General features: G+C 48.3%; 1 long non-coding RNA gene and 1 pseudogene across 1 annotated transcript; one reads left to right on the top strand and one right to left on the bottom strand.

The window, feature by feature from the left end:
- The first annotated feature begins 15,542 nt into the window (after positions 1–15,542).
- On the top strand, positions 15,543–18,193 carry LOC142581912 (uncharacterized). The gene is made up of 3 exons (XR_012828317.1): positions 15,543–15,648; positions 17,063–17,179; positions 18,031–18,193. It is a non-coding gene; the product is annotated as an uncharacterized LOC142581912 (long non-coding RNA).
- Positions 18,194–24,025: 5,832 nt separating this feature from the next.
- On the bottom strand, positions 24,026–25,893 carry LOC142583588 (putative ATP-dependent RNA helicase DDX5 pseudogene; annotated as a pseudogene).
- Between the last annotated feature and the right edge of the window lie 630 nt (positions 25,894–26,523).

Below are 26,523 nucleotides of genomic sequence, written 5' to 3' on the forward strand. Positions count from 1 at the left end.
TAGTACAAAGCCCAGCCCAGCAGCGGAGGCCCTTTTTAAAGCGCCAAAGCAGTAACAGCGCAAGCTGCGCGTGCCTAGCCGGGAAAATGCGGCAGAATAAAGCGGCCGCGGAGGCCGTGTTATCAGCCTCGACGATCTACGGCTGATGTGCTTTCTTCCTCCATTAAGCGGTTATACGTGGTATATACGGCGCTGGAATACGAGCTGGGCAATACGTTGGAGCGCTGGGAGAAAAATGGTGTTGACACGTGAAGGTCGCAATCGGCGTGCCACTGGATGTGGTGTAACAAGTGCCGCCTTAGAAGCGAACTGATTCTTTTTTCATCGCGCGCACTTTGGGATTCGGGAAACCTTTGGCCCACCTTTCGAAGCTTCATTTGCAGTTACACACAGGGAGGTGAAGGGGTTCGGGGTGGAAGGAGGAATGAATCAACAGAAATACCGTGCATAGGCTCAGCAGGGACTGTGAACCTCGTGGCTCGGAGATAAAATAACAGGAGCCATACATTGCTGAATAGTTTCGGTGAACTTATAGGCACAGGTGCAGCTCGCACCAATAGTGAGACGAATCAGGAAAGCAGAGGGGCTCGGTTTCTGGTTAAGAACAACCGTACGAAGAAGTCAGCAGAATATAAAACCAAGAAAATTGAAAAATAGAGAACAGTTCTCGGCTTGAGTTGTACGCGAGTGTCGGGAAAAGTGGCGGAGATGTGACGTAATTGGAATGTTACGCGACTTCGAAATGTGTGAATAATGCAGTAGTGCCCAACTAACACGCGCATCGATGGATGGGCCTGCAAGTTTGACCTTTTTGTACTGTAAAGGAGGATATTCGCACCATCAGAAATATACACTTGGATAGTCAATGCCATATCAAAATAAAGGTTGGGGTTCCTGCTGACCTTCACACCAGAACAAGATGCCCTTGCATAGGCGATAGTAAAAATAGCATGAAAAAAAGAGGGAAAAAACAACATTACATATTACTGTGCAAAATACATGAGTAGTGCCTGCTCAAAATTATCAGCAGAGAACATTTCTGAGGGCAGAGCATTCCACTGAACAACAGTACGAGGGAAGAATAAATTTTTAAACCGGTTAGTGCGCGCGCGGAAAGGGAGCAAGTTGTGAGCATGACGGTATCGAGACGCGCGTGACAGGTAAGGTTAATTAAATTATGGGGTTTTACGTGCCAAAACCACTTTCTGATTATGAGGCACGCCGTAGTGGAGGGCTCCGGAAATTTCGACCACCTGGGGTTCTTTAACGTGCACCTAAATCTAAGCACACGGGTGTTTTCGCATTTCGCCCCCATCGAAATGCGGCCGCCGTGGCCGGGATTTACAGGTAAGGTTGAATGTATGTTCGTCCATTAAATTCAAACGACTCGTCGTACATCGTGAAAGGAAATTTTAGTCGTGCCACCGTTCTTCGTGCTTCTAAGGTAGGGATATATGGTTTTCGGTCATTAGTTGAGACGGTGGACCTAAACTTGTTGAAAATGAACCGTAGTGCTCGGCTTTCCGTATTGCATATTAGCGCAATCAGAACCGCGTCTTTTTTACATCCGGCTAACATGAGAGGAGCAACTACCTGATGGGACGGAAAATATTATTCTCAAGCAATCGATGGACTTCGTCAGCACACACCCTCTTTTCTAGGGCCCTGTCTGAAGTATTTGGAGATAGACGACACATGGTGCGTACGGACATCTGTGCTGTAGAACATGTTTTGTGTTTCAGGAATCATTTCAGATGCATGATCTGGCTATTCTGCAGTATTCAATGATCAATACTGAGTTGTCGAAGAAAAATCAAGCAAATGTTAGATTTTATAAACTCTTCAGTTTCGTTTTTCGCTTATGTTCTCCGTTGAACTTAGTGGAACAAATATTGTAGTCGCGTGCGCTTCTAAAGGGTTATTTCCAACAGCACTGGAGGTGGTTTGCGGTGTATAGAGAAATTTCGTGCGCTTTCTTTTTCTAAAGATTTCATTAATGCTATTCTTTATGCCTCCTATAGCTACACCTATCAGCAAAGGCTTGTTGGTGACCCATGCAGCAATAGTGATCGCACTGGTATACATGCAATAATAATAATAATATTTGTGGTTTTACGTGCCAAAACCACTTTCTGATTATGAGGCACGCCGTAGTGGAGGACTCCGGAAATTTTGACCACCTGGGGTTCTTTAACGTGCACCTAAACCTAAGCACACGAGTGTTTTCGCATTTCGCCCCCATCGAAATGCGGCCGCCGTGGCCGGGATTCAGGTATACATGCAGTAAGCGAAACGAACATACAGTAAGTTTAATTATTTGGCATGAGAAGTTTCCCAAGATTGGTGCCTTTGCTTCTGTTGAAAATTTCGGGGGATTATTAGGTTCAAATGAAGAAGTCAGAAACATAGTTATCGTGTATTTGTCAGTGCACAAAGACTTAGCGCATGCGCACAATAGTTTCGTGGCAGCACCAAACGAGTGCGACGTCGACGCGACGCCTATCCCCGCTCGAGGTTCACGCCCGTGATTCAGAATCAAAATCAGTTTATACTTATTAAAGAGAAGCCAGAGAAGCAGACTAAAACACACTTCATACCAGCCCGATCTGGCAGCCGACCGGCACTGCCTAAGCAATACAATTGATTGCTCTGGTCGTGGCCTTCCCAACTATTTTTCCCCATCCCTCGCCTCAAGTTTCATGGCATAGAAAGGAGCGCTGCTACAGTAGCAATGAAGAAACGAAAAGTTAACCAGGAATCGGAGGAGGAGGTGGAGGAGGTGCGTTAATCAACACCACCGTGACTGCAACTGGCATACAAAGGCTTTGGAGGAGAAAACACGTGACGAACGAGAGCGAATTTGTCTCCAGAATCGCCTCATCGTTCACGAACGGCGCGCGCGCTCATCGAGGCGTGAAACGACGCTGCAGCAGGCAGCGAAGGCTGCAGCCTCGCGCGTCTGTCTCTACGCGTGCGGCCCGCACCGTCGTTGTTTTACGGGACATTGCGCGAGCGCAGGCCGCGTAGTGCGACAGCGCAAAAGACACAACCTTTCGCTCTTTCTTTCTCTCTCTCTCTCTCTCAATAATAGCAGTAGCACAGCGAGCCCCACGAGAGGGAAACAGCTGGAGACCACGCAGCGGGAACAAGACCACCACCAGCAGCGGGCCAGAGACAGTGGCACACTTGTGAAACGGCGGCGAAGATTGGAGAAAGCCACGCGGCGTGGCGTCGGCGACTTCGGCGGCGAGTTTAGCAATCGCATGAATCAGCTGCAGGCTGTGCTGACCTGCGACGACACGGACCGGGTCCCCGATGAGCAGCGGCCGTGACTAGTGGGCGGCGGGCGGTCCAGAGGCGCCGACCTTGGGGTCGCGGAAAAAGCTTCTCCGGCTGTGACCTCCTGTATAGGCGGGGGGGAACCTGGGTATGCTGACGCGGACGATGTGTCGCGAAGTATGTATTCGCTCAGGAATTGAGCACAGTGAGTGCTTCAAGTGCAGATCACCGAACCTCAGGGAGTGTCAAGAGAACAGACTGGTGGGCTAGTTGGCACTGCATAACTTGAGGCAAAGCGCAAAAAAAAAAAAAAAAAAAGAAACACGAGGACAAGAGAAGGCGCTATCGTTCTTCTTTTTTTTTTTTTTTTTTGCTCTGCCTCAAGTTTACAAGTCAGGGAGTTTATTCTAACTAAATTCCACGCAAGCGTTCGGAACGGACAGTAAGGAAGGGGTTAAACGCCAAAAACAAAGAGCTTTGCATTCATTGCATCCGTATGGGCAATACTATTTTCCGAAAGTGTGAAGTAATGGGTGGGTCGTCATGTTCGGTTCCAACCCACAGCAGCAGAGGAGAATGATTGGGGGATCTAAATGCCTAATAGTGTTTCTTCGCAAGAGAAAAATTTACTGTGCGCGCGCGTGCGTGTGTATGTGCGTTTGAAACACGAAGCGACGCAGACTGCGGTGCTAGTTTTTTAGCGAGTACTTACAGGCCATCGCAATGAGAATTATGAAAGAAAGCACATTCTGAGAAGGAGTTGTGCGCATTGTTCTTAAAATCTTCTCCTTGATATAGCCTATGATTTGAGTAAGAGGGAAGCAAATAAACACTAAAAATGTTTCCCCTTACTATTTGCTGCACAGGTACAACCCCGTAGCCCTTCTCTTGTAGTGACCGCCAACCTCCAAGATAATGATGGGAGAACACTCGAGTCATCGATTCCCGGAGTGCTTGAACGTATCAAATACAAATGAAAGTAGGCTTCAAAACCGGCAGGCTTTCCTTCTAGCTGTACACTGCGCACACAGATGCACGCGCGCGAGTCGTCAGTACTCTGCGCGCCGGCGTACACCGTTATCGACGCGTGCAAGCGGGCTCGCCGCAATCGGTGACCCTCTTTCGCAACCACTTTCCTCTGCGGCGATGACGTCGGCTGCCTACTCTCGGTCAGCAAACACGGCGAGACGCTCCGCACGTGGCCGCGCGGAGTCGCTCTCCCGTAGCGATCCGTAGTCGATTCAGCGCGCGACGTCGTGCGCCTGCCACCGTTCCTGCCGCCGCACCGTGCCGCACATCTTATCGCGATGTGGCAAATTTAGCCGAGAACGCGCGATGCCCTCGCGCGACGGCGGGGGAGTGCGCGCGTCAACAATCCTTACGTCAGCGACGGCTTCGCTTTTTGTGTCCAGCTCGTGTGCGGAAGCGGCGGATTGCACGAGTGCGCGCGCCGTCCAAACATAGAATCGTGCAATACCGACGCGCACCACGGGTCACGAGGCGGAAGAGCGCGCGCGGACGTTGGAGAAAACGTTCCTAAAAGGTGCGCGCGCGTGTGTATGTGGGGAGTCGGCATGAGACTTGCGCAGGCAGTCCGAGTGCGTGTCAGTGGGAGACAGTGTGCTATGCGGTACGCGGGTGGCGGTCCCGAGCGACGCAACGGGAAATTACTGGGCGTTGAGTCACGTTTATCTTGTCGTAACGCGTGCAGACGACGGGACTTTCCTCTGCGCAGAGAAATGAATATATGTATGCTACAAACGCTTAATACTTTTATATAGCCTTTAGGACGCTGGCTGGAGGTTTTTGTCAGAAGGATTACGCCGGATGTTGGCATTACGTGGACGTATGAAGTGCTTGCTGAAAGCCTGACGCTGATGTGAGGCAGCTCGGCAGCAGTGTTAGCTCTCTCTCCAATCAGGTTCGCCTCCTGAGGTGACGGCATCGGAAGTGCTTGGCCGCACGGGTGCGGAAGTGGAGCCAAGTCGCGGGCCGCACACTCACTTTTCCGCAAATCCGTTACCACTGAAGACCGAAAATATCCCTTGGGCTTAGATAAAGACGACGAGTATTATTTACTGCTTAGCGCTGTCATGGAGTACAATGCGAGCGCTTAGCGTTATTGCAGAGTTGAAAGTGTTCTCACGGGGCGCAATCTCCTTGCTAGTTTCGTTTTCAATGTCGGTTTCATCCATTTTTCAGCAAATTTTTGGAGATCCTCCATGTGAGAAACCCTGCCAGAGACAGCTTGATGGATGCCGGGAGACGTGAAAGATCGCCATGTCACCTGTATTACAGCAGAGTTCGAAAAAAGATTCCGAATGTGTCTTAGGCGTATTACAAGTGCTGCTTTTTTCGCCACGCGTTATTAAGTCGAGAAAGAAAAAAAATCGAAATACTTTTTACCCTTCCGGTTGACTTCTCGGCCTCATCAGTGCCTGTGCCAACCAAACGTGAAAGCGTTCGTGCCTGGCGTATGCCTGGTTTCTCTCTGTCTTTTCTTTCTTTTTTTAATTCCTACACGCGCCTGCATAGCACTTGCACCTTGTGGTTACAGCGAGCATGCAATTTTCGCCGGTCCCTTTGCAGACGTGGTGCCAGCCTACAAGCAGAATGGCTCGCGGAATAATTCTGTCTGCTCGGTATACTGTGGCGCGGTGGCTTAGCGGCTGTGGTGCCGCGCTAGCTGCTAAGCACGAGGTCGCGGGATCAAATTCCGGGCGCGGCGGCCGCATTTAGATGGGATCGAAATGCAGAAAAGCCCGACTCCCGTGCATTGGGGGCATGTTAAAGTGGTGGTCAAAATTAATCCGGAGTCCCCCACTGCGGCTCGCCTCAAATCAAATCGTGGTTTTGACACGTGAAAACCCAGAATTCATTATCTCCGGTTCCGCATTATAGGCGAGTTTTTACGGTAATCGCTGCGAAATGAAGCATCGTGCCTTTTCCAGAGGGGTGGTGTGCGCTAGCATATCTTGGGCTACGCACTTGTCAGCCATCTTTTGTAAAGCTCCTAGGTCTCTCGGTTATCTGCGTAGAAACTTGAGTAACACACCTTATAATGTACGCAAATTAGCATATTAAACCTATGTTCGTCCGTAACTAGAATTCGCTTCATCCACATGGTGACCATATCAAGAGTACCTTATCAGCATATTATATGGAAGCTGTTCAGAACATTTGGAATAGAGCAGCCATATTCATCTCGCGTAAGTACGACCATCTTACTAGTATTACGCGAATAAAAGAAAAAGACATCATTTCAGTCATTAGAAACTTGCCGCGTGATTGCCTTTTTAGGTCTGTTTCACAGGTACATTTATATCAATAAATCTCACTTTCTGCCAATTCATGCGATGTGCAAACGTCATGACGCCTTCACAACACGCAAATTTCATGCACATACAGGGTCAAACGAAGGCATTTAACTCATAACCGCTGCCTCGTGCTATTGCAGATTTGAACAACCTACCGGAACACATCGCATCCATGCCAAACCGCAAAACCTTTCGCGATAACCTGAATGGGCTATCTGATAGCACTGTATAATGATATTTCACTGTGCTATTTGTAACCTTTGTTTTGTTGCATTTTTATTTGATGCTAACTTTTTCTCTATTCTGCAGAAACTCTTACCCCTTACTCAATGCCCCTTAACGGGCCTGTAAGTTATTATGAATAAATAAAAAAAAAATAAAACAATTTAGCATCTTGCACTTGCTTCACCGGTAGAGCAAGTGCAAGGCCATGCGGAACCCAACGCTTCGCGAAAGTCAAAAGAGCACTCTCATAAAGCAACTAGCCAATACGATTGCTTTCTGCGTACGCTCGCTTCAATATTTATTTCGTATCTATTACCATTTTGTCTTTTTCAAAAGTTCACACAGTCCGTCGCGATATATTCATAGCTGGTATAGCTAATCGTGTGATCGTCAAGGTTTCGCCGCGAACGTTTTCCATGGGAACCATGCAACATTTCTTTCCTTCTATCATTTGTATTGCGTTTTCTTCCTAAGGATGTTCTCTGCTATCTATAATATGCATCTTGTCTCGAAATTCTGCAAGACAGCGAATGCAAAAAAAGGAGCGAAGATTGTTTATTACAGGATTTAATATATTATTTAAGAACTCAACAACGCTCACGCGAATCGATGCTTCTGCGATCAAAATCTGGTACAATCTCTCCACTAAGTCGATTTTAGTCAGTTAAGAGCTTGGTTGTAGACACGCAGCGAGCAATCAGCTGAGATACGATGCCAAGAACAGATAACGCATGGAGCTCAAATGGCTGACCTCGGAGCTCGCTGTGGCTGGCATGTTCATATTTCTTGATAGCGGACCAAGGTCGTGCGGTGCCTTCGTTTTTAAAGTAGTCGCGAAGCATTGCTCGCTTTTTATTTTTTTGTCTTCGTCGTGACCTCGCGTGAGATCGTGTGTGGAGCAGCTTCCAAACGCGCGAACAAGGCCGCGCGCACGATCACTTGCGCTGCTCACTGCATTAGTACACAGCATGTCATGCTTGTGAGATCTTCGCCGTCGGGGCGAGTTAAGATGCGAACGGCTCCCGTTTTACCCGTGCGATCGAAACTGCGTGCGTGATTCATACGGGCTTCATCCACTTCATCCTCCAGACGTTTATTATGCCGTGCACGTGGGTGTGTGTTACTGGAACACTGCCGCAGCACTCAATGGTGGAGCTCCGAAGTCCGGTTTCTTCGTTCTTTTCTATAGGTATATGCCGTTGTCGGCGTTCAATTCCCCGTGTTAACATTTGCTCACGATGGCGAGAGAGAGAGAGAGAGAGAGATAGAGAGAGAGAGAGAGAGAGAGCACCGGTTCTCTCAACGAGGAGAGCATGACGTAATGCGAACGACACGCGTTGTTCAAGACTGGCAGTGATTCATTCCCCCATTGTTTAAACTCGCGACAGTAGAGAAAGAGCGGAAATGTGGTGCAGTACAAATGCTGCATTTCGTCCGCTGTCAGCCTGTCAAATGAACGACGTGGTTCCGCACTGGCTGCTCGCACGAGAAAGAATGTAGTACGAAAATGGCTGGCATTATTCCTCGCGAGGACAAAGCGAACACATGATAACATAGGGGAAACCCAAAAGCTGCGATGTAGGTGTTTTTTAACCAGGCTGTCAAAACTAATGGCCAACTAGCCACATCTTATGTCTGTTGTTTTTTTCACCATTCCTCTTCTACTTTCTGAACGGTAATTATTCGTGGTGCCGCGCCCGGTATTTACAATATGTACTGAAACGATTGTTGCCCAGCTCTGTTGCTGCGCGGACTATGGCTGCCTGGTTATGGTACATTGTTGGCCTCACTGACGAGCCAACCAAATTTCCCGTGGATCACTGTTGTTGCCTGCTTATCGCGCAGTTCCTACCCGTCCGGATTTATCACAGCTAGGCGCAAAGTTAAGGTCAACGTCGGAGCTGGTGTCCATGCCACCGCCAGAGTCCCGTTATTAGATAATTAGATAACGCTACATAGTGTCGTCATAAAAATTGTCTTTATCCACCCGAATCCTGGCAAGAATTTACCTTCTGTTTGCAGCCACCCAGCCGACAAGGGTTCGTGCATGCGTGTATTGTTTCTGCGTGTGTCCGAATATGTGTGCAAGCGCTGTGTGTATGTATGTGGATGGATGAAACGTTGAATTTATGAGCCAGCAATCACCCCGCTCGTGTCCCACAGTCCACACTGTGGGTCGTGCTTCCCTATTCGGACGTCAAGTCTGTATTTCCCGAAAAGCGGGAAAATTCAGTCGCGATCATTCTCGCCTCTCTATTCAAGATCCATATCTGAAACAAAAAGAGACTTCGGGTCCCGTATTACAGCAACTGTCTTGCAGATCAAAGGCTATACCATGTATGCTATAGACGCCGGTGGCCATCGTAATCGCATCCGCCATCGCACCCGCAGATTACCGCGCTCTGCCCAGGGCGGTTCCGATCAGCGGGATGCTAAAACTGGTTCGCAACACCACCCCGCCTCGAGGAAGGCGTCGTATGTCGACCGTAACTTTGCTATAAGAGGCACCTCGCGAGGGATGCCTTCGACCTGAATGCTCAGACGCATTTCAGACAACTTGAAAGGCGCGAATCGCTCCGTCGACAGTGCAGTGATATTGGGTTGGAAACCATCTGATTTCACGGGAATGTGTTTCAGCGCTGGCGAGACTTACAATTACAGCGCCACCGAACCTGAACAACGCGGTCAGACGCGCGCAGGAAATTCGAGCTAAATTGAGCGAGCGAGAGTGAAAAAAAAAAGGAAGAGCTAGAAGGAGAAGTGGTGATGCGTTAACACAAACGCAGAGAGCAACGTCCGCACCGTGATGCATGTTTAAACAATGCTGCCGACCGTGAAACAGCCCTTGCTGCCCCGTGAGCGATCGTCGGCGCCTCGATGACCCTGAATCGAGACTTATTCGGTGCAGTGATTGCCAGGTTTCTTTCAATGCTCGATAAAATGGCTTGAATGGGAAGAGAAGAAATAGGGAAAACCAAACAGGACGAAAACAATACGTGCTCTATCCCCTGCTCCACTTCCTCACCCCCCCTCCACCCCCCCTCAACACACCCACCCGCCTTCTTTCCTTTCCATGATGACATGCTGACACATGTAACCATTTATACCTGACTCGGACGGGTGAGCCCTCTGCGCCGAGTTTCGGAACGACGTGGTCTAACCAGTTTCTAAGCAGGATACTTTAAGGTGTCGGCCTCGTGGACTGAGAGTTACATTCAGTGGCAGTATACAGCCAGGGGGAGAGAGGCGTGATTGGGCACAGTTCGATCATGCAATGACTTTACATGTTAAGTCCTGTTTTGCAGAGTGATGGGGGCCTCCTACGTTTAAATCCCGTTCAGCCGTGAATAAGGCTGAAAAGTAGCTCTAATGAAGTTCATGTTGGTTTAAGCGTGCTGGGGACGCCTTCTGCGACGATTACTTTTGGCGAGAGTATCGTCTCGGCCGTCAGGCAGGCGCTAATTGGCTGGTTGAGCAAAATTGGATGAGCTGATTGACTACGTCGAGCACTACGTCGCTCGAAGACGATAGTATCGTGGAAGGGATCGTCGTAGAATACCTCCCCTGCTCAGTTTTCCTTAAACTCCACGTACAGAGTGCAAAGCGCGAAAGAAGAAGAGGGAACAAAGTATGCAAGTATTTTTTTCTTTTTGTAACATCGGCGTGCGTTTAGAGGCGAATGTGCACACGAGGTGAAAGGTGGTCAAGTTCTCGTAAACTGGCTTGAAATCTCAATGGTTATCGACACCCACACTAACCGCAGCCTTTCCAAACACAGTGAAAAGATGGCGAGACAGAAGAAAGCGCATTTTTGTCCTTTTTGATTGTTCTTAATTTGTGTACTCAACGGCAGTTAAAAAAAAGAAATATCTGAGCCGGTCTGAGAAAGCAAATTGGGAACACGCAAAAACACACCTAAAATTTAAAAATCCCCAACCATGCATTCCATACAGAGGTTAACCAGTGAATTGAAACGTGCGGCCCCGGTGTTTATCACTGGGTTAATCCCGACGGTTCATTAAACGACGGCTTGGTAGGCTGCCGTATCCTCGGTACGCAGTCGCTGCTTGAGCTCGGCTGCACGAGCCTCTTCTTGTGCCCGAGCTGCAGCATTGACACGGCGTAGACGAGCTCGTTCTCGGTTATGCTCGCGGTGTTGCTGATCGAAAGCTGCCTGCTCCTCAGTAATTATGACGCGTGGCCTACCCATTTCGGAGCCGTAGAGACACTGCTGCGCGCGCACTTGGCTGCGATGGAGAGCGACGACGTCACTACTGGCGTAGCTAGTCCAACACCAAATTCCAGTACAAGGCCTTTTCACTCCGATCCATGACGTCTCGTTACCTGGCCCGACTGCCATAGAATCTAATCGATGTGCTCCCGAGTAGCCAACAGTGATTTTGACGTTACCACTTTCATCACGCCAGCCTTGTCAATGGAAATTTCGGGCAAGGTAGCATGATGTCATGGATAGGAGTAAACAGGCCTTGTGCTATCTCGGTGGTGTTGGCTAATCGCGCGCTTCTCTTTATATCTTTATTTTCGCGCATGTGTATGGTGATGAGCCGGAGGAGTTTTCGGCGTACAGGCGACCGACGAACGGACAGACGGACGGACAACGGACATGGGACGAATCGGCTAGCCCATATACAGCTTCGCTGTAAAAAAGAAAGAAGAAAGAAGTTGCCTAGTTGCGACGCTTTCAAATCAAGGACGCGAGACTGTTTGTTGCATACCTGACCATTTCACGCGTCGGCCGTGAGGCGCGCTAAAATACAAACATTTCCCGGCAACGCACCTTGACCGCGCCACATCGACGCTCGTAATTACCGTAATCCGGAACCAAAGAGAGGACATGTCTTCCGGAAAGAACCTGCCTCCGACTCAACGACGAAGCGCGTGAGAAAAAACGCCCACAGCCTTGAAGCGGTGCTTGCCAATCCCGAATAACAGCGATGCCGCATGCTGCCAGCAGTGGCGGGGTTTTCGTGGTTGCGCAAGCTCGTCTCCAGCGTATGCAGGCACGCACGCGATGGAGCGTGCAATAACCGCGAATATAGAGAGGCCGCATTGCACGCGAAATACGCTTCGCGCGTACACAGGCGCGAATAGACAAGCACTTTGCGCGAAATCAGCCAGCGTCGGCGTAAAATGCACGTGCACACTGTTCGGGCCGAGATGCGTATATCTGTTCATTCTTTACGCACGGCGTTTACAGACGTGCATTGATTGTATGGCGGCTGTCTTTCCGAGCAACACAGGTCTCTAGTCCTTGCGGCCGTCAATAAAACAGTAGAAATAAACAAGAAAATGAGCAAGAAAATAAAGAAAAAGAATGACGTGTGCACAGTGCGCGAAGTGTGACACACTGGTACTGTACCACAACGGAAAAGAAGTAAAACTGACCTGAAACTAAACGACATTGCTCCACGCTGTGCACGGCGACTGAATAGTAGTAAAACTGCAATGGAACCGGACAGAGGAAAGACATAGACCTACAGCACCGGAGAAATCTGACACGTGAATGGCACGCGTGAAACATTTCGTGTGATCTATTTGTCCCTTCCCTCGCAGAGAGGATGCTAGGGAGCGTCAGAAGTATAGAATTGAATGCGTGCATGGAAACTCTTTGTAAGCATCATATGCAAAAAAAAAAAAAAGCTTTATCCCTACATTATTCGCGCGAGTTGTTCCTAACACAGCAGAAGAGCACATATGTCAGCCTTGATCGACAAATCTGCGACGACTGTGGCAGCGGCTGTATCAAACATTATAAATTCTACTGAAGTGGCGCGGCAATTCTTCGCATTGCTTTCTTCTACAGTCGAACCCTGTTATGAACAGGTTTATACCCTAAACACAGTTCTATACATCAGGTAATTCGATCTACCTAAACTCGCCTATAACGAAATTAAACGAGTACTTGTGAGGCGTTCGTTATATGAGGGTTTGCTATCTGCAGTGAAAAAAAAAAAGCCAGGAAAGAATCTCATTATTGAAAACAAAACTGCGCGTGGTGAGGCAGTAATTTTCGCCTGGTACTTAATGCGTTCCTCAGCGTCCCTGTATATACATAGAAAACAGTTGGCGACGCGCAGTCTGTTTAGACCTGCCCCAGGTCACTTACCACAACGTCGGTACAGTACTCGCGCAGCCCATCCAACGCAAGACGATTCCACAGATGTAGTACTCCCGTGACGTGTGGGCAGATATAGTACTTATTTAACCGGGATAAGCGGGCTAGTTGGTGGTCGTTATTGGAATGCATCATGTAACCGCACAAAAACAAGGGACAAAGAAGGAACACACAAGACAGGCGCGGAGACAGCGTGCGGGCGCTCAGGAACGGGCGTCTAAGCCCCCTACCATGTCTTTCGACACGCTACTATCACCCCCGTGGCCTGTATATGCCACTGCCAATTTTGGCGCTTATGTCAGCTTCACCGGAATATGTCGGGCTCGTACTGCTTTTTTTGAGAGAATTAGCACGTTTTGTAGCCGTGGCATGTGCACTATAGCCTCCTACAAGCGCCACCGAAATAATTCATCCTGAAGAGTCGGGTGAGCCAGCTTCTCCTCTTGCTGCGACGCCCCGCGTTTGACATATCCAATGATAGTTCGGTATAACGAAAGCATCAGTTATCAGAAAGTTATTTTACATGAGTAACATTCAGCGAGTTTGATGAAAAGAAAAAGTCGCTTTATCTTGGTTCGAATGTATTTCGTTCTATTTTTTTAGACGTAAACGCATTTGTCCAATTATCGGTTCTCTATCATTTATTAATTTTTGTTATGAGGTAATTTTGTTCTTCACCTGTTCCTGTATCACGTCATATACAATGAAACTTCTTGATAGGGTATTTTATTAACTGAAAGTTTTTGTTTAGCGTTTTCCATATACCCATAACGTCATGTATATGTCAGAGCGTTTGTATTCGAAATCTGTCATTTAATTATTAGGAAGTCTATGCTGATGGTTTTATGTCGCGATTTACTTCAGCGATAATTCATTCTGTGAGTAATCATAATGATGTTAGTCAACGGAAATGAATATCTAGCTTCAAATTTCGCGCCCACAGCCGTCGTGACGAAAGTGAGCCATACTTATTTTGTAAAATGCAGTACGAATGTACGTAAGGCTATTTCACCTGTGCGAGGAAGGTAATCAGAGAAGCAAGCTCCTCGCTATGACCCTGTCGTGGTGAAGCCAGCTTTAAGTATGCGTGCGCCCTACGTGCAGACACCTGGAAAGCTGACTCCACCGCAATAAACAATTTTGTGGGGAGAAGCCTGCTTCTTCAATTTTGTTCCTTACGCGCAGACACGTCCGAAAGAGCGTCGAAACCCACATATACATGCTATTGCGTGTATTAATGCATTGCTATCTGGCTGTTTCAAAGCTTGGGGAAAGAGGATCTACTTTGGTTAAAGTACACCACAGCTGCACAACCCGAAACCAGCGAGGTCCACTACCAACTTCTGTGGGAGCCACACGGGCCGCAGTTCAGTGGGAAACGTTGCAGCCTTTCTGTGCGGAAAGGCCGTCTATTCGGTGTCATCCAATGGAAGCGTATTGGGAAAACTAATGTTCGATTCAATTATGGACGGTGCGCCAACAATGCGACCACGGCGTTGGCAACTTGACCAATACGTTCGGTGGTCGTGCGCCTTTCTTATATGCCCTCAACAAGAGATCCTGCGCTTCCATACCGTTCTCATTTTATTGCACCTGACGCTGCGAACGATTCATGTCGTATATATACATTGTATTGGGTGACTCAACTGTAGTTTTTCACACCTAATTGGTGATGCTCTGTTAGCAGCAACAGCACACCGTACACCGGCATCACAGCCCACCGGCATCAGCACGCCTAAAATCGGTCGCGGGTCGCTAAATATCTGCTCGCGGGTCCTATGTCGTGAAGCTCTGAGATATAATGACGGCTACTTGTTTGATGGCATCAATTTCGCTCACTGGTGCATCCATTAGATTGCATTTTTCTTCTAGATATTTCAAAGCTTGCCGCGAAAGCATTAGGTACTTCCCGACCCATTCACCACGAGAAAATTCGATCTAATTCTAGCACATTTCCATCGCAATTCTTCTAACAAGAAGGTACGCAGTGTATATACCGAGTCACTTTCTTCACTGATGTGTAGGAGCAATAGTGTATGTAAAACATAACACGGCAGCAGCTAATTTTAGTGAAGCGCACAAGCTACATTGGTACCATACACAGTAATGTAGCGTGTGTGCCAAAGCACTGCACTGCTATTCAATATAATCAGCGTACAGTGTACGAACGTATGCAGCAAAATATAGTGATGTAAAAATATTCGCAACGAAGATTTACAAACGGTGAGAGCAAGCGTACGCAGTCTGCTTGTAATGACTGCACGCTTTTCAAACTTGAGCTGTGCTTTCGTGAGAGCCTGAATGTTTTTCGCGAAAAGATTCTCCGAGCGCTTAAGTCGCCTGGCCGAGGTTAACCAATTATTATTCGGGCTGCAACAACACCGAAGGATATAACGTTTGAAAGAACTAGAACGTATGCGCGGAACTTGCTTCGGAGAAACCAAATGTTTTCAACCGGGCACACATTTCATAGAAAAGCTTCGTCTAAGACACAAAGCGTTATTCATCCACACAATAAAACAGTTTACCGGCACATCTCTACACTTTCCAGGATCCAGCGCGAAAACATATGCGCGCCGCAGGCACGAACGATAGAGATCTCTTCTTGCGAAGACTTCCTCGATGCATGACTCGGCACAGGACCGCGCATCACCTGACACAGGCTGACGTGCCACCCTCTCCTACCCGACAGTGAGTGATTTCCACTGCGTGGCACGTGAAACTAAGTGGCACTCATTTGCTTTTTTGCTGAATCTCGTAGCAACAGGCGAGCTGACCCTACGCGACACACGGAAACACAAGCAGGCCTTAGCGGTGGCTTTTCAATAGGCGCGGCATTGTCATTCAGCGCGCGAACAGGGTTAATCACGCTCGAAACGATTTCGAAGTTCCCGCTCCAGTGGCCGACGGCGATTGTCCGTATATGCGACGTTGGTGGCAGCTGGAGAAGGGTTTGAAGGCAAGACCGCGAGCGGAACTTGTCCGCGCTGTCGACACGAAGTAATGAGCTTCTGACAGCCCGTGGGGAAAGCAAAGCAAAGTAAAAAAACGAACGGTCGTCGCGTCGGCTAAACAAGTGCTGCTGGGTCTGCATCTTTGTTGGAGGGTGAACAGAAGAAAACGTGCGAGCATCTGAGTGAATGACGCAAGCAGCTCGTGGCACACATCATTCAAATATTGTACGAGAAAACGCGAAGCGTGGCAACCGTCTCAACGCGCGGTTCACACTTTCGCATCTGATCTAGAAAATTAAAGTGTAAGCCGATGGCGTGGGCAAGTGACGGCCAGATAATTCGTTTGAGGAGAAGGTGAATGCGTTGTGATCCCGACCCCGAGGAATAAGCGAAGGACCCCGCAGCGGTCATGTCGGAAGCGTTCCGATGTGACGACCTGCTTTTCGATTCTTACTCAGTGGAGTTGTGCGCCTGCTGTACCCGTTAACTGCTTCCTATGCGTATTACGTCAGCGATGCAAACGCAAACACAGCGCCGAACGCGTCGCAGTAGCCGAGACAGTGCGTCGTAAAGAAGCAGGTGACGTCATGGCTACATCTACGTGTAGACGTGACAGCAAATGTGCTCGCTTCAGGGTAGCCAGAGAGTATTGAGTTTGGAGTCACTGATGCAGAGACTTCCAAGGGATGTGCATCATTACGTAGCAGCTGCACCGTAAGCATACATCAGTATACGAGGAAGCGTGAACGGGGAGGGCGGGGGGAGGAGGGAGGCTTTTGTAGACTGACCAGTGCACCGTAAGCAAATAGAAAATTCTCAAAGTGCGTATGACAAGCCCTACAATTTTTATTAGCTATCCGGAGCTTGTCGACCAAGAATCACTCTAAGCTTGCAGATCAATTTTTCAATACCAACAACAACAACAACAACAAAAATTCATGCGAGTGCAGCTTATCGTAATCGGGCTGTACATGTCCCTGAGCTCCTTCGCATATGTCACGTAACGGAGGTCCTGCGCGTACGCCAACACTTATAACGGCAGCGCCGCCGTCTATGCTACGCGTTATGCCGCGTTTCGCAGCTTGTCGATACGGAGCAGTGCTTTGACGGCAAGAAACAAACAACAACAATAAGAAATCCTTTTCTTGCAGATGTGCGGGAAACTAATCTGTGGAGCCCTCTTGGTGCTGTTCATCGCGCTCACGATATCCAGGGGTTGCCTGCAACATAGGAAGTTTTTCAACTTTTGCCACAAGAGAGAGATGAGGGTACAGTTTTGGTCACCTGCTTCTTTCTTTATAATTTGTTGCACCGTAAGGTTTCGAAAGTAAAACAGGATATGTCACACTGCCCAAGCGCCATGGTCGCTGTAGCTGCATCCTAAGAAACACCTGATTGACGGCAATGTCATGAAAAATAACGTGGACGGGAATGTGAAGTTGCACGCTAGCAGTGTCAATTGACCATTGCAGACAACGATGTGTAAACTTGGTTTCTTATTTCTGCTCGTTATTGAAGTTGACTTGGTGAACTAGAGAAAGGCGAGGCGTGAGTGCGATGTGTGGGGTGACACAAGTGGTTATTTGTGTGTAGCGTTTCCAAATTACTAGGTTCTCTTAAGTTCAAGCTTATCAGTAGTGAGTATAGCTGCGAAAGTCTCTCTCGTCTATGTGTGTGTTTATTTTTGTGCATGCAGTTTACTTTCGCTCGTATAAAGATTCCTACAGGCTTCACGCGGCCGTTCGTATATAGTGGCATAATTACACGCAAAAAAAAAACAAGGAAAAGAAAAAACTGTGGTACTACTAATTTTGAACACTGAGGCGTGACACAGCAGATAATTAAAATGCATGGTCTAGGCGGCTTCATAAGCTAAGGGATCGCGCGTTAGCATCCGCATCCTCGCAATTCCAAGAGCTTAGGCCTCATAACCTTATATAGCCTTCATTTTCAGTTCCACATGTCTTCGTACTAGGCTTCGCGGAGGCCGAACTCTTGCGTCATCGTGGAATTAATCTGCCGTCTACATACATGTACCAACTGCTTTCTTGGAAGTATTGACGCCCGTTTGTGAATATTTCCTGTTCACGAGCGTACCGTGTGGTATGTTCGCTTTCAGTGCGAGAACCACACGGACTGCTGCGAAGGCCGATGCAGACCTTCGCCCATTCCGCCGTACAAGATGAAGTGTTTTTGATGCCAATCTGCCGCATGGGGCGGAACGACTTCGTCGATTGTCATCGCACGAAATAAAAATATCTGTAAGTGAACTGACGTAAGTAGAGTTGTTATGACCGGGCGACTTTATCGAATGTTGCACTATCCGCCCCATAGGGTCTAAATATTGACCCCAATTAAGTTTTCCCAGACGGCGCCCTCTACTTCGAGAACGTCGCCTGGGCGGCGTACGCTCGGCATTGGGTTTGTTAGCACAAGCAACGACCATCGGTGGAATCCAAATAGCGTTTATCGAGAAAAGGCTGTTCCCATCCGTATTTCACTAACGCAGCGCGCTTTGTTATGTTCCTCAGGTGCAATAGCGCGCTGACAAAAGAAGTGTGCATGATCACGAATAACGGTAATTTGAATGCTAGCAACGTTACGTGCATCCATACATCAAGCAGCAATACACGACAGACCATGAAATTCCTCGCCCCTTCTATGGCACGGTAAAATGTCAGGAATAGACTTCAATTTCAATAAAGGCATTACAATTAGTTTTCAACGAGGCAAGCCGTCATAGTAGGTGGTACATGGTGTAAGTTCTCGACAGCACATTATATGTCGCTGGGGGTTAGAGTGAGACCTGAGTGACGTATACGTCTCTGTTGATAAAAGTACTTAGCTATCATGTCGGGAAAAAAGAAAAGAACATCGCCGCTACTACATTATGAATATAGAGGGTCAAAGCATCACGGAGAATTAATTAATCGCTTGCGCAAGGAAAGATAGCAGTTATATTGACGGTGGCTTCAGAGAGACATTATGGTTGCTCTTTGTTTTGAACGAGCTCGTTGAAGGATACATTAAATCCGAATGGCGAAATAACATATATCAAAAAGAATCCAGCGAAAAAGAAACGTATCAAAGAAATCCCACCTTGTCAAGTGCAAATGGGGTTGTTATAGCCCCACGTCCTATACTGACGCACGCGGTGCGCTATAGCCGAGCGTGGCTTGTCACCGGCACATGGATATATGCTACTCTCTCACTAATCTTTACAAATCCTGAAGAGCAGTTGACCGCCAGACCAGGACTTGCAGAAAATGTATTACACACTGCGCCGGCTATACTAAACAACTTAGGCGTCACAGAAAAAGAGCTTCAAATATTGTCTAAAAGAACTGTGCATAATATGACACAAAATAATGCGATGACTTTTCTTACGCTATGTTTCAGCAGAGTTTGCTTCGATATTTCTCGATCTCATTTGTGGGAGTTCATTTACGTAAGTTATTGATGTGTTTTGCAATAGTGTTGTTGACACACTTTTTTCTACTACACTGGCACTGGTGTGACTCCTTTGCGTACAAAAAAAAAAAAACCTTTATATTCAAGTTGGACGGCCGTCTGTTCTGTCAAGTTTGTCAGGAAGGCGGGGCCGGTTAAGTTGCATCTCAAAGCTGCTTCCATCTTCACATTGAGCACATTGGTGTACTTTTTCGACAGAAATAATAAAAATGAAATCAGCTCAACATGTAGCCAGACACATGTAAGTTACTCCATTCTCTTCCGCCTTCCTGTGTAAAACAACGAGCACAGAAACGGCGAAAAATCATCGAGTGAGAGAGCACAGAATAACTTCGGCGAGGCTTTGCGGATTAGACACGTTCATCACCAAGCCTCGCAAGACCTTGCTGCCGACCTGCTGGCCGTCAGTGCCACTTACAAGAGGATGGGTCATGTAAAACGCCCAGATAGATCGAGCGTGGCAGTGTGCGAGGCGGCTGGAGCAGGTGATAGCAACTTCCTTGACGAAGTTGCGGGACCTTGACAGCGCAGAGGTTTCCAATCTCTAAGATGGCACTCGGATGGCCATTCTCGTGCGCACACAAAGGCAGTTTCCCTTGCAGGAATGAAAAAAACAACAACAAAAACGAAGGGATCGTTGAGTGAATAAGCAAAAACCAACAGTGTATAGTAATGACAGTAGAGAGGTTCGTCATTGGGCTCCAGTGACGTGCATAGAATACCGAACGCGCGGAAGACAGGAAACGGACCCGCAGAAGCACTTCCTTGTACGGAGACATCGCCAGTTATAAATATTACGTGTATTACAAATACACATATAAATTTGATTAATTTATGGGGTTCTACGTGCCCAAACCACTTTCTGATGATGATGATGAGATGATGATGATGAAAAAACCTTATTTAGCCCTCTTTAAAGCGAAGGGGGCAGCGGAATAGAGGGTTGGGGGAGGAACTACTTGAAGTAGGCCTCCTCTATACTCTCAGCCCACTCCAGGATGGCCTCCTGAAGGTCGGGCCTCGAGCTCCGCAAGGCAGCCTCCCACTGCTCCTCTCTAGGTAGTAACTGCTTGAGGAAAGGTGGAAGAGGGAGACACGCCGTAGTGGGGGACTCCGCCGATTTGGAACACCTGGGGTTCTTTAACGTGCACCTTAATCCAAGTACACGGGTGTTTGCGCATTTCGCCCCCATCGAAATGCGGCCGCCGTGGCCGGGATTCTATCCCGCGACCTCCGTGCTTAGCAGCCCAACACCATAGCCACCAAGCAACCACGGCGGGTACACATATAAACGCGCAATATTTACATGCAGAATGATAAACATTCTTTTTTTTTTGTCAAAGTGTAGAAAGTGAATTTGAAAATAACATATGCCAGCTCGTTTGTTCAGTGTGTCCTAGATAACGTTAGCCAAGTTGTTCAAATAAATAGAAATGTTTAAACAACACGGTCAAAGATACAGTTACAACACCTAGTACTCAGTCGTCAGAGGTCTGGCGACCAAACATCGTAGATCTTAGTAGTAATAGTAGTAGAAACATTTATTTCGAAGGGAAAGAAGTAGTTGTCGAAGACTTGGGCGGCGGATGGAGAACTCATTTCAGAGCCCCTGTGGCCTGTGCTGCTGCCCTTGCCTGCTGTACCAGGCTGCGCTGGGTTGTCAGGTCCGAGCTGGACAGAGAGGCCTCCCACTGCTCCTTCGTTTGAAGTGTTTGTAAGTGTATGGGTTTGTCCCCCGTGCACCCCCACGTAACATGGAAGGCGGTGGGGTGACCGTCGCACCATGGGCAGGTAGGTCTGTAGCGTTCTGGAAACAGAATGTGATGCTTATACAGGTTGGGGAAAGTGTCCGCCTGGAGTTGTCTCCAGTCGCGGGCCTCCTGCGCAGTAAGTTGTCTATGTGGTGGTGGTAGGAACTGGCGCATGAGACGTTGGTGATGGAGCCTAATATTATAAACTGCGATCGTATCTCGCGCTTTATTTTTTAAATCTCCTTTTCTTTTCCGTTGAAAAGCTTGGCTAACGTTAGCTCGGACATCCCTATATAAAGTTGTGCACTGCCAGCATAGTGTTAATGGCATGTTTCACTGCAGAGTATCTCCACGCGTAATATTGCGGTAGTTTTTGTGTTAATTGGAATATTTAGCATTTTTTAAGGGATAAAATTATGCTTGTTCGCATATCATTGAGAGGCATGATTTCTTTGTGGGCACTGGTACCTCAATTAAGGTATGTTCCGAATGGCTGCGAGTTCCTTTAACCGCGGCAAGGTAGGCCTGCGGTTAGCTTTCTCTGGATGCTATGGGAGAAAAACAAAACTGAAGCAATGTGTTGAGGAGGAAGATGAGGAGGGGGAGGCTGGTACTGCTGCTGCTAGCGCTACTTCTACTACTACTCCTACAACTACTACTACTTTGCTGGCCGTGGCTGCTGCTGCTGTCTTGTCAAATTGTTAAGAAGACAGCAATCATAACAAAACTCCTATACAGTGTTTCTTCCTTTCTTTTTTTTTATTTCGTACACTTAAAAAAAGTCTATATGATTTACTCAAATTAGGTCATTATATGTATACAGATGAATCATCCACTCAAGCGGACATTACTTGCAATGAAAATGGTTGAATTCAATCGCTAATTAAACTTATTACAAAAACGAACTTAAATTTCACATTTTAAGGCTGAACGAGAAGAAAGAGGGGCCGAGGGGCCTGATTTTTATTAGTCATATCATAAGAAGCCAACAAACACTGACACCAAGGACAACATAGGGGAAATTACTTGTGTTTAATAAAGGAAATAAAGAAACGATAAATTAATGGAAATGAAAGTGGATGAAAAAACTACTTGCCGCATGTGGGGAACGATCCACAACCTTCGCATGTTTCCCCTATGTTGTCCTTGGTGTCACTGTTTGTTGGCTTCTTATGATATGACTAATAAAAATCGGGCCTGTCGGTTAACCCCCTTTCTTCAAATTTTAAGGCTGATGCTTATGTCGGGAAGTTCGAGGGAATCGTCATAAATTTACGGTTCGGTGTTTCTAGTCTGCATTTCAAACTGTCCGCGTAGACCGAAATAACGGGCGTCAGATTATACGTAAAATTGCCTAATTGCGCATGCGCGACACCGCGAAGCAATGGCTCGCTGTGCGACACGTCCTTTGTGACACGTTTCGGTCCCTTGTGACGAAGAATGGCGACGTGGAGGAGAGCTTCGCCATACCACGGTAAGGAGCGTCTGCCTCGCCCGCTGCTGCCCAACTGAATACGCGGCGAATCGCGAGCCTTGGCCAAGCGTCAATCGGAATCGGTTCGTGGTGAGAGGGAAATGCGACGGCAGTTTCGTTTTACGCCGTACTTTTAGGTCGCAGAGGAGTTAGACGAAGAGTAACGCATCACGGTGCCGCGTGTCTAATTGGGTATGTTGAATGGATAATTTTACGTTGAATTTCAGCCTACACGGACATTCTAAAATGCAGATACACGGACCTAGACTCTAGTGACAATCCCTTTCAACTTTTTCGTATAAACATGGGCCGTAAATTCTGCAAGAAGTTGAATTATGTAATTAGTAAGTGAATGGATTAGATTGTTTTCTTTCCGGGGTTCTTTTTTTTTTTGCAAATTATGTTCGTCTGGACAGAGAGAATTCATCTGCGGCGACGTGGTTCCCTGCAACAAATACTCACCTTCAAGCGCGTAATCCCTCTAATTAAATGCAACTTTCTACGCCTTGTTCGCATGGGTTTGGAGTGTCTGATGGTTCCGTTCCTCGCCGAGTGAGCGAAGTGAGCCGATCTCGGACAGCGTAATCCGTGGTCGCATGGGTCGCGTGGCGGGGGTCTTTGCGTCTTCCCCTCTTCCCGGCAGACACGTGATCGCCATGCTACCAGGCGCAACGCAGAAGACAAACAGGGACCGAATTCGCAAATCTTCTCGTTTGTAAGTAATCACTGCCAATGGCTGCACGCATTCGCTAATAACATATCCAGCATCAGGATTGGTGGTAATTTGCTCTTGCGAACAAATCTAGAGCAAGAGCTTTTTTGCAGCTGTATACCATTTAATTAACCGCCTCTCTCTCTCTCTCACGCACACACGCATGTACACACACACACGCACGCACATACACACACACACGCACACACACACACGCGCGCACACACACACACACGCACGCACACACGCAAACACGCACGCACGCACGCACACACGCACACGCACACACACGCACACATACGCACGCATGCACACACACACGCACGCAGTGATTCGCGCCTTCTAGGGCGAAGTATTCAAGGATATTAAGCTATCGTACCCCGTAGCTCGACATACCGTAGCATCCCTCCGCGTTTCCACGGAGTCTCGTTCCCAAGTTCTATTTTTTAAATTCAGTTTTGGTGGTTGGACCAGGACCCGCACATTTCATCAAGAGAAACATACTTACAGGTAAACACAGCCTCAGTGGTGGGAATCAGAAAATCGCAAAAATAAATCTAGTACAGTGTGAAGATACAATAAGTCGACAGATTACGCAAAGCAGCTACGCAGAATATTGCTTGGAAACTTCTAGATTTAACTGGTAGAGCCAAAATTTCCCCCTGCTTATTTGCTGATTTTATTCGGCCGAACTATGTCCGTTGATAACAGCTGGTAATTTCACGCCACGAGCTCAGTTTATCAATTGGTCCCGTTTAAACACCTTCACATTTCAGATCGTCATGGAGTCGCACCGAAAAATTGATTATCTCCATAAGGCGCAGTAATATTCAGTTCCACACTGGCTGCAGACACGTGCATACCCCAAGCAGGCGCTCTTTAGGTCAGGCGCTAATCCCATCCGCACTAGGGAAGCACTATCCCAACTTCAAGCAGCAATGTTCCTCAAACCCAGAAGGCTTACAGGGCATCGTCACCATTGACTGCCTTTCGCTTCCACTGCTTTCTTTTCTTAGCGATCGCGTACAGTTCCGGGGGAACTTCTCTCTTTTCTTGTCGTAGAATCCCAATCATCTCCTGGGCGCAGCGACTGTGGTCCGGCTCAAGAAACGTGTACGCGCTACCGGGCTCCCCCTTGGAGTGCGACATGTGGCTGATCCGTCGTGCGTACCCTTCGGCGCCACTTGGATAATCATAATTGACCACGTAGCGCACGTGGTCCAAGCGCAGTTCTCGCGCGGCCACGTCGGTCGCCACCAGGATGGGAGTCTTGCCTTGGCGGAATGCGGCAAGCGCCCAATCCCGCGCGCGCTCCGTAGTCCCGCCGTGGACGCCGACGACGGGCCAGTCTCGAAGTCGCAGCTTGGACACCAGGTCGTCGACACGCTTCTTTGTTTCCACAAACACGATGACCTTTCTGGCTCCAACTTCTTGCTCGCTCAGGATATCCTCTAAGAGTGCCGAGAGCCTTGCGTATTTCTCAGATTCGGCACAGATGCAGACCACGTGCTCGACGTTCTCATAGGGCGAGGCACGAGGCTCACCGATGTTAACCTCTATGTAGTCTGTCAGCAGTGCGTCGACGAGCCGGTACAGTTCCCTGGGTCTCCTCGACATCCACATTAGGGTCTGCCGATCGGGCCTTACGTGCTTCGCGATGCCGAGAATCTGTTGTTCGAAACCCATGTCGACCATGCGGTCCACTTCGTCCAGCACAAGGTAGGTGCAGCGGCCGATGTCCAACTTACCCTCCTTGAGGAAAGTGTAGAGACGACCAGGTGTCGCGACGCATATTTCGAAGCCGCGACAAAGATCCCTCAGCTGTCGGTCTTTCGGACAGCCGGAGAAGACGCACGTGGCGCGGACGTTGGTGCATCTTTCGAGTTCGCCCAACACCCGCTGAATCTGGCGGGCTGCCTCGGTAGTTGGAGCCAATACCAGAGCCAGAAAACCCTGGTGGAGTTGTAGAGGCTGCTGGTTGAGAACGTGAACGATGGCCGGGAGGATGTAAGCCAGGGTCTTGCCCTCAACTCCGGCGCCGAGGATGGCGAGCAGGTCTCTACCCTTGAGCGCTACGGCCCAACACTGTGCCTGCACGGGAGTCGGGGAGGTGTAGTTGTTCGCCTCGAGGGCCTCGATAAGGCATGCTGGGAACTTGGCCTCATGAAGACGCAGCAGTGGCTTCTGAACGCCGCGCCCATTTACTGTAATTCGGTTTTTCTGGCGATAATCTTCCACTTCCTCTGGCGAACGCCACGCCGTTCTAAAGTTCTCGAGGTAGAAGTTTTTCGCGAAAGGCTGCAGAATTATTTCGCGCCACTTTGGAGGTCTAGGTTGATGCATGTTGCCGGTGCTGTCGGTAACCGTTTGATTGCTGATGAACAAACTTGCCGTGTAGTTATCGCCCTTGGCCATGTACCTATCTTCAGAGTTCAGGTGCAAATCGAAGTCGGGATCGTCGTCGAAAATAACGTTCAAGGCAGGATTTGGAGGCAGCGGCTCGTTGGGGCCATTGGGGGGACCGAGAAGCTGGCCTCCATTCAGGCCGTCGAGGTCGAAGAGCAGATCCCCCATTTGCGCGGTCTCCTGATCTTGGTACCAGGATATCCTTGTTTTTGAGACCAAAAATTCACGCCCGCACGAGGTAGATATAGATGCTTGTGATATACTGGCTCGGCCCCAAGCCCCAATATTGCGCCCGCCTCAGTCGACCTCCGATCCTCCTCTTCTTCGCCCGATCATGATGGCGATCAACATGCTAATCCCAGACAATGACACATATTCACAACGGAGGATTGGCCATGAAGCGGGTGGTGAGCAATAAGCAGATAGACGGAGAAGGGGGTAAACAGCAGTAATTGTAATAACGAGGGTATTAAAGGAAAACATTTCGTATAATAATATTATTTTACACGAATATTCATTTAATAATAGAGGAAAAAGAAGAATGCCTTGTCTAACGTTCCGTTTAGTCAGACATAATTGATCTGACCCCTCTTCTTCCTCTTCTCTTGGTCTCTCCTGTGCGCTTCTTCCTTCTCTTTCACGAGCGTTACACGAGACTCTCCTCTGTCGTCAACCCTCATGGGTTGATATGGCACCGCCTTATCCACAGATGTCTCAGTAACATCTTGCGGTCCACCGTAGCAGAGAGTCTTTGAAATGCCGCGCTGGTGGGCTGTCTTCACAACTTTGTAAGGTCCT

The sequence above is a fragment of the Dermacentor variabilis genome, chromosome 5, assembly GCF_050947875.1.
Source record: "Dermacentor variabilis isolate Ectoservices chromosome 5, ASM5094787v1, whole genome shotgun sequence".
Classification (NCBI taxonomy): Eukaryota; Metazoa; Arthropoda; class Arachnida; order Ixodida; family Ixodidae; genus Dermacentor; species Dermacentor variabilis.